Genomic DNA, 11,531 nt, shown 5'->3' on the forward strand with positions numbered 1-11,531 from the left:
GCAAAAACAGTATTATTGTGAAAAAAAAAATTCAATTTAAAATAACTTTTATATTTCAATATATATTTTAAAATGCAATTGATTTCTGTGATTCAAAGCTGAATTTTCAGCATCATTACTCCAGACTTTAGTCACATAATCCTTCAGAAATAATTTTTTTACTTTCTATTTCAGATAAATGCTGTTCTTTAGAACTTTCTATCCATCAAAGAATCCTACAAAAATTTTTTTTACACAACTGTGTTCAACACTGATAATAATCATAAATGTTTGTTGATTATCAGATCCTCATATGAGAATGATTAGTGAAGGGTCATGTGACACTGAAGACTGGAATAATGATGATAAATTCAGCTTTGATCACAGGAATAAATGACACTTTACTATATATTCACATGAGAACAGGCACAACAGAACTGTCACAATATTACAGCTTTTTTGTATTTTTAATAACATAAATGCAGCCTTGTTGAGCAGAATGTAAAAACATTAAAAAATCGTACTGTTCTCAAACTTTTGACCGGTAGTGTGTTTGTATATTAATCCTGGTGGGATTGAGCTATGAGGAAGTGCAAGTTTACTAATACTTTTTTTCAATTTGAATACATGAATTTGCTTTGCGAGTAATTTTGTGATTCTGCATTTCCTTTTGTATGTTTTTTTTTTTTTAATTGCGTGATATAGGTCTTAAATTTAATTCATAATGGTCTTGAAAAGGTCTTAAAAAGTCTTAAATTTGACTTGGTGAAACCTGCAGATACCCTGTAATAATAACTTATTATAATTTTTTAAATTATTATTTTTTGTTTTATGCCTATTTGATCAGAAAAAATACAACACACAAATTCTGGGGATAGAAAATAGTAAAAAATAAAAAACAATTGTTGTTTTTAATTCAATTAATTAGATATGCTTTTTGATTATTAAAAATGTATTTAAACCATTAAAATGGAATCCAGAAAACTTAAAAAAGAAAACACAGAATTTGTTAAAAATAAAACGGAATTTGATTTTTTTTTTTAATTTATTTCATAGGGCCCTACAAAATTTTTGTTAAACTTTTAATAAATTATTGTTAAACTGTGTAAGTTTCATGATATCAGTTAATAAGACATACTTTTTGATTACAAAAATGTAATTTAACCATTAAAATGGAGTCCAAAATAAATGTAAACGGGTTCAAAATTAAAGTGTGTTCATATTTATGGTCATGTTCTTGTGATAAACATCTGCGCATCTCCTTTGACGTATGAAGACAGTGTAGTAGGCCTAGTGGTGTCCCATTTCTTAGGTGCATATCAAATAGAATTGGGATTGGGCCAAAATTGATCGAAAGTGACAATACAGACTTTTATAATGTTACTGTAATGTAACATTCATAATGTTACTGTTCTTTTGAACATCCTGTCCAAAAAAGAATGCTGAAAATGTTACCCATGTCTTATATTTAACAGATCACAGTAAGCTGAGTTTCCCTTATGTCCTTTCATTTATATTTCTCTTTTAATGTTATGCATTTTAATCGTTTTAACCAATTATTTTTCATGACTCTCTGTTTACTTATAATCTTAATAATTGATATGAGATGGTAAAATCATACATTTGTACAAAATGATATGAGTTGTACAATATACCATTTTACAACATGGCTCATATGAAAAGGTACAACTTTTATAGTTTTCTATGATTTCCATCATGGTTTATTGGGCTTTATGGCTAGATCGTGCATTTGTACAATTTCTTACTTCTTCTCATCATAAGAATTGGGTAGACCTTAATCTCTGTACAGCCTTATTATTAAAGACACATAAATTGATATATTGCTGATCAATCATGATGGCTAAATTGCTGCACTCCCCAAATTTGTGTTTTTTTGTTCCACTAACATTTTGTCGCACTTTTTTTTTTTTTGCAGCGTCAGCCCTGTAGTTTATTGCCAGGCGGAATGAAGCATTTCACTTCTGGCTTACTTTTCCCATCTCTCAATCTTGGTTCTGGCTCTGGCTATGGAGTATCGTCAGTCTGTGGCTGGGCCAGCCCGAGCCAAGGAGCATCTTGCAGAGGGTAATCCATCTCCATCACTTAAATGATTATCCCCATTAATCTGGTGTAAACTAATAAAGTCAACTGTGGCACTGCTTGCCTGAACTTCATTAAGTCTTTAGTACGTTTAATATGTCTTAATGTCCTCAGCTCTCCTGCTGCTGCAGATCACCTGGCATGCCGGTCCCCAGAGAGCCGCCTGAGAGATTGAGGCCATTTGTGCCATGTTTTGTTTCCTTTATTTTCCTCGCTCTCGTTTTTCCCGTGATATAGTGTCTGTTGGTATGACATACAAAGAGCTAGACGGAGGAAAGAAGGGTGGGAAAGAGGAAAAAGAGAATGAGAGGAAGAGAAAGACATCAGTGCAGGAGATTTAATTTGCCCAGCCAGACCTCAGATGGGCCCCCGCAGTCAAGGGTTTAATTTGGCTTATCGCGTTATAAAAGACGACCCGGGCCCTGTAATCAATCATCGGCCTGTCAGCGGGAAAGGCAGTTGTTGTAAGCAAGTATGACTTCCCAACATGAGTCCGTTTTAATTGCCACCAAATTGACTGCTTTGTTGTTTTTTGGGGATGTACTAAAAGTTTGTTCAATTAAAGCCAACAAAAGCAGCGCATCATAATTATTGTTGTCCCCTGCCCTGCCCCCTTCTCTTCCAAGGGGGCCGCTGGCGGTGGTTACGCAGCTATCGTGGGTCATGTTGACATGTGAATGAAGAGTGCGTTTCCCCCGTAAGCCCGACGAGTGGCGCCTGCGCAATGTTAGGACCTGACACTGTTTACTGGGCTGAAGGATGTCAAGCGGCCGCTGACCATTACCCGGCTAAAGAGAGCATAACTCTCTCCCTGCTTCTTCTTGACAAAATAAGAGCTATCTCCAATAAATAAAACGTTAAAGTGCAAGATGAACGCATCTGTGTTACTTATGGATAGAAATTGATGTGGCCTAATTCATCATGTCACTATTTTCTCTTTTCCAAGGTTGCAGTATGCAAAGAAAAATGTCTTTCCCAGATGTTTTTGGAAGTGTGTATTATTCAGGAAACAGAATCGCAGAGGTATGTGAGAGTTTGAGCCACTGAATGCAAAAGCTCAACATTTCAGAAACCACCGCTACACATCGATTGTGGGATGGGAAAGGACGATTTTCCATAATCCCACAAGACCCAAGTTAGCGCATGTCTACAGCATTCCATTTTGTTTGGATGGAGTCATCAATATAATGTGCTCAGTTGCTGGCGCTCTGATATTTTTGGCTTTCGTACTTCAGGGTTGAGCCCCTGTGTCTGGTGGAGTGAACAGGAGATAAAGCTCAATATGATATAAAGCTTGAGATGATACTCAAGAGCGTTCACTGGAGAAACTTTTTACCTTGAGTCAGTGTAAAACATATATGATTATATTTTAATGGAATACAAAAAATGGAGCAGCATTCAAGAACTGAATTTAAAGGTTATTTTTGATAAGGTTAAAGGTGCACTATGTAAAAATTTGTCAGTAAAATGTCCAAAAACCACTAGGCCAGTGTTATATATTTTGTTCAGTTGAGTACTTACAATATCCCAAATGTTTCCAACTATCTGTAAATCGTGAGAAATTGCTGTTTTAACCGAGGAACCGGGACGTGTGAGGGAGTCACCTGTCAATTGCGTCATATCTGCGTTCCCCTCGGTTTCCGGTTTTATTCTGCAGAAACGCTTTAAGCTTGGTACATACTCTGCAAGAACAAAGAAATTTGTTTGTTTTCTCGAGGTGGCAAGAACAAGAACAAAGTTCGTTCTGGCCAGGACATTCATACTTCACGAGAAAGGCAGGTGCCGAACATCTCCGTTTCTCCACATTAACCCCGCCCACTTTAAAATTCTGACCAATCACACAATAGTTCTCAGACACCCACAAGAAAAAAGTTCTGCTCAGACGATGTGTTGAGAACAAGCTGCGAGAACTCCCAAACCAGGGCTCCGAGAACAAAATGACGTAATTTTGTTCTCGCAGCCCTGGGAGAGAGAACTTTTTTCTCTGTTCTTGCGGAGTATGTAGCGGCCTTTACTCTTACTGCAGTGTGCAACAAGTGTCATAGCAGCCGCTGAGCGAACGCACAGAGTTAACGTCATAACACCATTTTCAACACACTCAAATGTATCTAATATGATAAACAGAACTGCGTTACCTCACACTCATGGCCGGAAAAGCCCCGCTGCTCGCGAGGCTTGTGTTGCGCTCTTCTTATTAACAATCGCTCCTGCTTCTTCTTCAGACTACAGTAACGTTAAAAATCACATCCATGAACATGATTTCTGCCCGAGTCCTATCCCGATTCTTTTCCACCGGCTGTGAGGTGGAGACCACATGTCCCAAGATTCTGCGCTCAAACTTGGCCTTTATTTTGAATAGGCAACCTCCAGTGGACGGAAAAGTTACATAGTGCAGCTTTAAGGGTTATTTATATTATTTGATATTTTTTAAAGATCTTACATGTTCTACATTAAGTCAGTGTGATGAAACATACTCAGCATATGCACATCAACGTTCTCTGTTAATGAGACAAAGTAGTGCGTTTGCTTTTATTAAAAAAAAAAAAAAACTTTGTTATTTGAAATCACCAGAATTTTTCTTCTGTTACCTAAATTTTGATGCCTTTATAACGGTTTAATGTCAAAAGTCATTATCACTGGTTGTTATCATAAACCATGGCACAGCATACAACAAATCATGATCAACTATATCTCTCTTTTGAGCAACGTGGATAAATAAGTGGATTACTAAATGAGCTACACATAAGCGGGGGTGAGATTTATGATTCATAATGGAAGACAGCTTTCTTACCATCCTTTCCTTTTCCAATTTCATCTACAGAGGGCGTTTGTTTGTTTAAACTCCGTTAACTCGTATCAAATAAAGGAGGAAACTGTTCATTAATATTAATAATTATTAACATTAAGTAATTATTTCTTTATTTTGTTAATTTGTTAGACTACTGTTAAAATCTAATAAAGGTACTTTTTTGCACATATAAATGTTTCTTTCACAAAAAGGCATATCTGTAGTAGTCTATGAGTTATGAAGGGAAATGTAAAAGTTTTTGCAGTTGCCCCCATTCACCCTTATTGACTTCATGATGGACTCTATGATGGAAATAGTTATTGAAGTTTTAGCCCCCTCTGTTTTGAGTTGTTGTGATAGCCCTTCTTAGATCTACCACCCTGAAAGAGTGCTTGTTTTCTTTTCTCCACCCAATTAGACATGACCTTTGACCCCTGAGAGTGATGTCTGTCCTGCCGCGCTGTAAGGCTTAGATAAATGTCTCATATGCATTTCAGTCTGTTTTCTTTTTTGAGCCATCTCAGTCTGCTAGAAAACTGTGCAAAATATAAAGACAACGTTATATTTTGAAAGAAGGGTCAATGTCAGTCTTAAATTAGGGGCTGTTTAAACGACACAGTTGTCAACTAAAAACGGGAAACCTTTTATGCGTTTGGCCATTCATTTACACAACAACTGCCTTTTTGGGGCCTGAAAACGGGATTCAAAGTAGATTTTTTTGTGTGGTATCGTTGGTACTCTGTGTAAAGTACAAAAACACAGGCTGAATCCGAAATCACCCCCTATACACTCAAATAGGGCATTGTTTGAGGGGACAGCCATTTGTAGTGACAACCATAGTGGACGTTATTGAGTGCACTCATCCAATCCCACCTTGCACCGCAATAAATTAGTGGACTAACGTAGGGAATAGCAATTGAGGGTATAGGGTGCGATTTCGGATTCAGCCACAAATTTGTGAAAACGGGATGTCATGCACATGCATATTACGTGTTCAGTCTATAGGTGCGTAGCGTTTCATCGCCACCTACTGGCCTGGCAGCATGATACAGTATTTTTAGTCATTTTCGCGGATCCATGTAAACAAGAATCGTTTTGACAACGTTGTCGCCTGTACACGAAAAACGCGAAGGAATAAGCGCATCAGCTGATGCCACATACCTTGCTGTTTGTGTGGGGGGTGAGGTATCATGGGAGACGCTAAGCTCTGGCCCACAGCCTCTGTCCGTCAAAGCAGATCATTAGGTGTGAGCTGAAGCCCCCGAGGCCTGTGCAGGCACCAGCTAGTCTGTGGCTGTGTTTCTGGCTTGTAGGTTTGGGCTGGTGGACCTGTTTGTTATGGTGTTGCAAGCTGCATAATTGGGACGAGGGGAGAGGGAACAAGGAGGAAAAGATAAACACAAAAACAGCCTACCTGTTGAAGGCACCGCGTGATGACAGATTATTATGCCTCTGTTTGCCTCTCGTGCTGCACTGCTGATAATAAAGGAAATTAATGGCATTGTTTGGATAACTCCCTGATCTTTCAACATTTCGATACATATATACATGTAGATATCGCAGTCAGGGATTTAATGAAAAAATATTGCCTGCTTTTCCCGCAATGTGATCATGAATATATGTATGAAAATCTCTTTATGCATTCAGAGTAGATGCTGCGGTGTTTGGAATATAATGAAGATAATGAAAAAGAAAAATTAGGTCACATATAATATGTAATTTTGATTAATGACACCCTCCCTGCTTATTGTAAAATTGCTGGATTAATATCTTTTCCCACATGCTTTTCCCTCACCAGTTTTTTTTACTCATTTTCGACTTTCTCTTCGGCTTTTCTCTATAATTCTTTCTTGTTTGATTTTCTTTATTTTATAAAAACTGTATTTAAAGGGATAGTTCACCTAAAAGTGAATGAAACTATTCAGTCAAAAGGAAGTTTTGAATTGTTTTTGGTCCATACAATAAAAGTAAATGGGGTGTTTTATAGAAAAAAAGAAAGAAATCCATACAACTTGAGGGTGGGTAAAAAATTACTTTTATGAATCTTCATTTTTGAGTGAACTACCCCTTTAAGTCTACATTTTCATCTGTTGATGTAATAATCTATGAAACAGTTCAAATCATACAAGAGGGAGACATCTGATGTTTTTATAATCAAAATATCCTTAGTTACTATGGATATTCGCTTTGGCAATCTAGCAGCTAATGGTACAGCCTGACTGCTAGAGAAGAGGGGTTTTTTTCTGTTCGGTCCGTGGAGCTTGGGAGGGGGAGCAATAGTGTTGATCTCACACGTAATGACCAGTAGCTGGTGGGATGAGTCCATCCATCTCTGTGAAGTAAACAGGTCCCAGCTGGGCTGATGCATTCAGGATGGAAAAGGGAAGTGAGGCCGGCTTCAACCGCCTCCCCTAAATAAAAGAGGCGACAGGATGCACCCACACTCGAGAGGACAGACACACCATCCAGTGACTTCCGCTGTCATGGGTGTCAAGTCCACTATTAGACCTCAGAGTGAATCCACATGGTGCCTGGAGTATGAAACGAGACTTCCCATGTGTTTGTGGGAGTGGGGATTCAAACAATAAATCTGTACTCCAATTCAACCTGTGAGCGATCTGTCCTGCGTAGCCATCAATAAGCATTATGAAGAGCTGTGTTTACTAGTTTGTAAATTGTGTTGTTATATATGATTGAGTCAAAGTGGTCAACATGAAAGTGGACGAGATAGTTTGTATTTTAAGAGACAACATGCAATACAATCTCCAACATACACTGTAAAAAATTATTGTGATTTTAACGGTATTTTACTGTAAAAATGCTACGGTGACATAACAGTTAATTGGTTAACAGAAAGTATCCGTACTATATAAGATGAATAACTGTAATAGATCTAACCTTACATTTCATTTAATTTTACGGTAAAATACCGTTACAGTTTTTGGAAGTGAAAAAGAACAAGTCATTGTGTAATTTACAGTGAAAACCCGTAAATTGACATTCCCAGAATTCCCAGCACGACACTTCACATTTGATGTATTTTCATTGCAATAACTATGTTTCTTCTTTTTTTTGTATTAATCAGTTATGTACATTAGGGTTTTATGTTACATCTGATGTTGTTAAATTAATGTTTATTGCATTTTTTAAATTTAAGTTTTACCATGAGGGTGTTTAGTGTTTGTGTGAATGACACAGAGCACCTTCTATATATTAGTATTGTCCTCTTAAAAGCTGCTTGTGATGAGCTTTGATTCATCACGTGATTCTCATCACCACTATAATTGGTGGTTGTCTATATCAAAGGTACATAACAGATATTAGTATTTCAATAGGTTGGTAATTTAACATTATTTCAGTTAATGAAATATGTGTTTTTTTTACCGTAAATTGTTTAGCCTACAGTGTAAAAATAATCATTACAATATAAACCTTTAAATTATATGGTTTTGAACTGTAAAAGAAAACATTTTTAAACCGTAATTATTACATTATAAACCTTTAAATTATATGGCGCTGTCCCTAAAAACCTAAAACGTTACTGCCGTATTTTTTTACGGTAAAGTTCTGGCAACCACAGCTGCTGGTTTTTAACCGTAAATTTTACGGGGATTTTCTTTACAGTGTAACTTTTGTGCACAGTGGCTAAGTTGACCTGAATATTTCTTATGCATCCTAAGCTTGTGCAGCAATTATTATTGATTAGCTGCGATAATGATTTAATAACCTCATTAATGAACATTGCTATTATTTGATGAAAGACGTCATACTATATGTCTGAACAGAGTCATAACATAACCTTGTTTTGACTTCTTAAATTTGGTGTAGTGGCAAACAACCAGTTTAATAATTTGTCGTATTCACTTGACTATAGGTCAACATTAGTCAAGTTATCCTCTCATTGCAAAAGCATTTCATTTATTTCTCGACTGTAAGAAATATTATAATGATGGGCAATTTATCAAATTATTGTTCATACTATGTTTTGACAGACACATTATCCAGTAAAACAAGCCATTAGCATGGGAGACACAACAAGTTAATGGATGTCCTGTCCCTCATCACCTCAGCAACTGATCTGGACATTTGTTAACTGGTCATCATTCCAGTTTGCTTTCAGCAGACATATTCTGTCTCACCTTAGAGCGGCACCTTCTACATTTAAAAGAGGCCATACGCTTTGCTTGCGCACTCCCTTGAGGAGCCGTCTTGGCTTCATACCATCATTTTAAATCGTAGATCAAAATGAAAGCTAGAGAGAAACCATATTTTGAGAATGGAAGCTTACTTGGTTTAGATGTATTTAAAGGTTTTATGGTGTATTGTACATCTTTCATGTGATTAAATGCATGCCTTTCCTTGTATTTCCTTTTTAACAATACAGGCCAAAAAAGCCCAGTCCCTTCCCCTTTGACATAATGCATCAAGACGCTGTATTTGCTGAGTTCATCAATCTATTTCAGAGGTTAAAGACAGTGAACCTGACATTCTGTCCTCCAAAAATAAAAGCCAATTTCCCACAGCACAACTGAGAACTGTAACAATAAGCCTAAATGTTAGCGAGGTTCAAATATCCAATAGATTTACCTGCCATTTTTAAAGAGGACTGCATGAGGTCAATTAGTATTCATTTTGCTCATGCTTATTTTATGTTAGAGGTATAACCTTCCACAGACATTTGTCAAAAGATGATATATTTACTTACATCTGTCTCTATAATTGTATGTACAGTGAGCTAAATGGAAAACAAATCTGATGCTGCTATTTTTCTGTTTTCATGTTTAGAATGATGCCGTTGCAGAATATTTTCAATATAGCAACGTGAGGTGCAAATGAAGCAGGGCTAAATTCTTGATGTGCTGCATCAATGTAGATGTTCTTGAAGCTGTCAGCAGCAGGGCTGTGCGCTCTCGACTAAGCTCAGAGATGCAGCTGATGGAAGTGGCGCCAGTGAGCGCCGATGGATCAGATGTCGAGCATTACACAGGTACACTGACGCACCACAGACAGTTGGAACGTGCTGGGAAATCGGTAAGAAACTAGGGCTCACGTGATCATCTCTGAGGAAGCCAAAATAAAAAGGTTGGGTTCATATTATATATATAAAAACATCTATATAAAAACTTTAACACATTTCAGTAGCTATCTATAAAAAAAGAACGTTAACAAGTTAAGCAAAGAAAGAAAGACAATTTTGGTGTGGTGAGAAAAACCTCAACAAATCGCACACCAAAATGTATAAAGGCTACTGACAAATTCCTTTAAAATATGATTTCTAAATTCCTATAAAATGCATTTTCTAATATCTCATTCAAAGAAAGAATTTAACGGAACGTAAATGTAATGCCATATGATTCCAGTCACGTTATTTGCATTAGAATTAAGTATGCTAATATAGCCGCGCAATACATAATCACATAAACTCGAATCAAGTAACTCGTTTTTTCTATTTTATTTAATGCACTCTAAAAAAATGCTAGGTTAAAAATAACCCAAGTTGGGTTGAAAATGGACTAACCCAGCAATTGGGCTGTTTTAAGCAAACATTTAACCCAACCGCTGGGTTAAAACAACTCAATTGCTTATTTTTAACCCAGCATTTTTTAGAAGGGAAATCAATCGTTTACCAGTTGCAGTGCACATTAATGCTGTGTTTTTAAGCACCAACACACTTAAAAGCTATATAATTAAGTCTACCCACACAACGACAATATACACCATTCTACTTCATTAAACTTTAATGTTGGTCATTTGGTCAGCATTAATCTGGAGCCCCATCAAATATTAATGCTTAAATGCATCTTACGTTAAATAATCACCTCCTCCTTTCTTCCAGAAGGAATCGATAACCTAACAGTGTTTGCTTTCGTAATATTGCATATTTATTTTGTTATTCTCTGATTTAGAAAGATTAATGCGTACAAAATAAACTGAATAATTAAAACAAAAGTTAACACATGAACACACTGCATCTTTCCAAATGAATGTGGATTTTAAATAAATTCTATCGTCACTAACAACATTTAAATAATATAAATTATTTAAAATTAGGTGATGTTTGAAAACATCTTTCATCCAGAATTTCCTTCATATTTGCCCATGTTGTTGTAATCCGAATAACCATCCATTTTTGATGAATTAATCAAACGAGTCAGAATGATTGCTTGATTCAGATTTAATTTCACAAAGAAATGTAGCTAATATCGTTGACAGTATATAGTGTGACTGATCTGTTTCTAAAGTACTGACAAACCACTGTAATTCATTTGAAATATAAGAGTTCATGGTCGCGATATATTGATCTGTTGTAGGCTAGTATAACAAGAGTGAAAATGACTCTTCGCATACAAAATTTCTCAACAACAGACTGCATAACCAAGATAATTTAATTGAAAAGTTTGTCTTTGTGTGCGTGTTGTTTTGGGTGAAAAAAATCGCCCGTGTTTTGGTTTAATAAATCTTCTCTTTTGAGTTGCCCTGTGCTGAAGAGGGAATTCCAGTGAGTTTCGTTGAACAGAATCGTCGTGTATTCTTTAGCCAATTGGGTTTCTCACCCCAGAATTGGAGGCTTAATTTTACCCAGCCTCTTTGGCATTTTGATTGATGTTCCCGTGGCTCCATCCGGCAGGCTATAGCTATAAGGGTAAAGGGAGGCAGTAAAAAA

Source organism: Gobio gobio, assembly GCF_949357685.1.
Source record: "Gobio gobio genome assembly, chromosome: 18".
Lineage (NCBI taxonomy): Eukaryota > Metazoa > Chordata > Actinopteri > Cypriniformes > Gobionidae > Gobio > Gobio gobio.